The following is a 3805-nucleotide window of genomic DNA, read 5'->3' on the forward strand; positions in this document are numbered from 1 at the left end:
TGCTATTAAACGATGGTATGCGCAAGTTTGCGCATTAAAGGGACCAAAAGCGTCAACTTTTGAATCTACGCCTTTTGGTGACCATTTAAGCGAATGGGAGTGTAGTAATATTTAAACACATGCTTGGGAATACCCATTATGGGCCATGGAAGACTTGAATATCATTAAACGACATTTCGCACTACTTTGTGCGATTAAGGGACTAAAAGCGACGATTTGCGAAATTACGCCTTTGAGAGGCCTTTTAATCAAACCGAGAACTCCAAAACACTCGTCCGCATCCCTGAATTTGCCAAAGATTTTATGTTAAAGGATTTTATGCTTAAAATGAATATTACGCGTATGTATAGAAAGTTATGCGCTAAAAGATCATTTTCGAAAGATGAGAAGCAAATGAAACTTAACAGGGGTCATGTCTGCCAACCACAGAAACTGTTGCCTGGGCCGACCCTTGTCACGAGCCACAACTCAGGTCTGGGCCTGACCCCTCCTATCGGGCCGTCCAAACAACAAAAACAACAGCTGATATGTTGTTAAATGCGAGCAAAAGTGATTACATGGACTGAATCTGCACTGCTGCCAAACTTTTAAATTGGGCCAGACGTGTAGGCGGGCCGCGTAAGCCCACTTGGACCTTCTACGCGGGCTGCGACCCTCAAGCAGCAACAGCAGACTATTTCTTTTTATTGCTGGTTTCATTCTCTTTGTTGAACCCTCACAATAAAACCATCAAACTGAATCCTTGGGCTGTACATTGATTATAAAACAGTTGTAATAACACCTGTTAAGATCTAATGAACTCTTGAAACACTTGGCATCATCCTATTCCATCTCAATTTCTATAAATAGGCCAAGATTTTTCACTTTCACTTGCACGTTCCTTGCAATCTGCTCTTGCTCTCAAACTCAGAGGATCCTGAACTTTTGGGAACCTCCTTTCAGTCCTAGGGACCACTTGTAAGCATTCCTTTCGTGCTTAGTTATGTTGTCTGGCTCTTAAAGCCAAAAAGTCAAGCGTTTGCGATAAACGCTTTGACTTTTAGTAAGACCATAAACTATCTAGCCATTGTTCGCAACGAACATGGCTACGTGATCGTAATTAGGTAGGTATTAAACCCTCAAAAGGGTACCTTCTAATTATCACGTTTACTTAGTTAAATGTCGGGTCAAAGTAAATAAAATAAAAGTCAAACGAGTCGGTTTTTAAATAAAATTCATAACTAATGATGTAAAGGCAATAAAATCAGTTTTGTCACTTTAATAACTTGGTAAATATTAATTGAACATGTCTAGGCATGTTCAACCCGACAATTCTGAGTTTAGGCTCGGTTCGGAACCGAAAGTCGCAAAAGTAGACTTTTGCTTTGACTTTCAGTTCTGACCCGATTTTGCTTAGTTTAGTTATACCTTAGGGTTTCTTTAGGACCATATTATATGTTAGTATAACCCCCTAAGGTTATATAACTTGGTTCCATAAGAAATCTTAGTTCATTGCATGTTTCCGTTAAATGCTTAAAAGTTGACCATTATTCCCTTTTGATATTAAAACGAGATTTTTGAAAATGTGAGAGGAAAAATACCTTTATTACTGATTTATAAGCATGTCCTAAGAATTTGACATCAGTTCGTGGTCTAAAATAGAAGTTATGCGCAATATCGTAAAATGAAAGCTTTTTATTAATTAAATGGCATTTTTTGGCATAAATCATATTTAAACCAAAATTTTGAACCAAATGTGACACCTGGGTCACTGCGACCATCAAACAAATACCAAACCAATGAAATATTGTATTTCATACTTGGGATTTGTACAAATATGTGTATCATTTGCACATATAAATTCTTGTTCGAATTTGGGCTCTAAATCGCTTTCTGGAAGGTTATACGCGCACCGATGCGTAAATATAACCAGTTTAATGCAACGGACACTCTGGAATAGTGAAAAATACTTAACATACCTTAAATAATCTTTACATAACTTATAAATAAGTTTTGAAGGCTTTGGTATGTCAAAAAACAAGTTAATTCGCCTACAGGGACTAAATTTGACAAACTGCGAAAGTATGCCAATTTGAACTGTAACAGACATTACGGAACATGACCATAAGTTAAACATACCATAAATATCCTTTACATAGCTTAGAAATAGGCTTTGAGGGGTTCGGTGTGCCAAAATAAACTTTTGGATCATTCAGGGACTAAAAGTGTCAAAAAGTGCATAAGTTTGCATTTTCGCGCATAACTTACGTTCTGAATACACCGGACATCCAAAAATCTATGTAAGCACTAAAATATTTTATTTTAGTGTTTGGCATTAGAAAAATCCATTCGTCGCGTCATTTGGATCGTTTTTCGCACTTATGCGCATTCCGTCGTAATTAAGCGAACATCGCGATCATACGACCAAACGAACCGACATCCGGCATATTTTTGAGCATGTTTCATGTCCACAATGTTTAAGCATCATTCTAGGGCCTTAAAGATGGCTTAACGGGCCTTAAACATGTCGGAAATAGCCTTAAACCATAACAGGGACCTAAACTGTCATTTCTGAAAGTTGGTTGCAGATCAGAACATCCAGGCGGCACGCGTAAGCCCAGGATGATCTTTTACGCGGCCCGCGTCAGCCTCCCAGACCAGATTCAATGTTTTTAAACAACTTGTAACACCATTTCAATCACCCAAAGGGCAATGCCACTTGTCAAATTCTTGTGGTGGGGGCAAAATAAGCTACTACAACATTGCGACAAGTGTACGGGTGAGATCGTGGCACGTTATTCAAGAAACGATCCTAACGGTCTTGCATATCCTATAAATACCCCCCCCCCCCATTTTGGTTTAAAACCCACAAATCTGATCTAAAAGCTCTAAGTTGAGGCCATTGCTTCATACCTGAGCTCCTGGATCAAGATTAGCTTTCGGGGACCCTTCGTAAGTGTTCTTTCGTTCTTTTATCGCTTTATAGTCCTAAAGTCAAACTATGTTTGACTTTCTGCGTTGACCAGCTTATGGTCAACACGAAGTTCGTTTGAACTTCGTAACGTGAGCGTGATCACGATGGTTACAGTCCCTAGTGACTACACCTACTGATTACCACGTTATCTAGGCTCAGTGACAAGTCGTAGTTTCGGCCAACATGCGCATTCTTGCGTATTTTGTAACCAAACTACTCATAGGTATCAAAACCGTTTGTTTTGATACCAAACCTGTTTTCAAAACTTAGTTAAGCATGTTCTAACATGCTTAGCTCGTCACTTTTAGTTTAGTGCTTATATAGGGTCGTAAGGTAAGCGATCTAAACAATCGCTTATACTTTCGCACCCGACCCAATTGGTCGATCATTAGGATCCGACCAAACACATTAGGTGACCATAGTATATAGGGAATAACCTTCCGAGGTTATACCTTATGGTCGCTTCGTTTAAGTAGTTGTGTGATAGGTAATTTATATGCCTTAGATAAATTACCAAAATGCCCTTTTTACGTCAAAACTCATTTTAAGCACATGTAACATAACTTTTGGTATCTAAACTGATTTGGCAATAATATTAGAAATATTAAGGCATATTTTACTTATCATAGGGCTAGTTAGGCGTTCCAAACGCGTTGCACGCGAACGACGCGTTAAAGTAGCATAAGCTACCTAAACGGGTCGTAATGGGTCGTAAGCACTTAGGTTAGGTTTCATTTTAGTATGTGGGCTTTGTTAAACCATAATACATGAGTTCCCATACTCGTTTGGTTTACGAACCCTCATTCTATCAAATCCTCCGACTTAGGTCCGGTATATTAACATAGTTACCTA

The sequence above is a fragment of the Helianthus annuus genome, chromosome 10 (assembly GCF_002127325.2).
Source record: "Helianthus annuus cultivar XRQ/B chromosome 10, HanXRQr2.0-SUNRISE, whole genome shotgun sequence".
In the NCBI taxonomy this organism is placed as follows: Eukaryota; Viridiplantae; Streptophyta; class Magnoliopsida; order Asterales; family Asteraceae; genus Helianthus; species Helianthus annuus.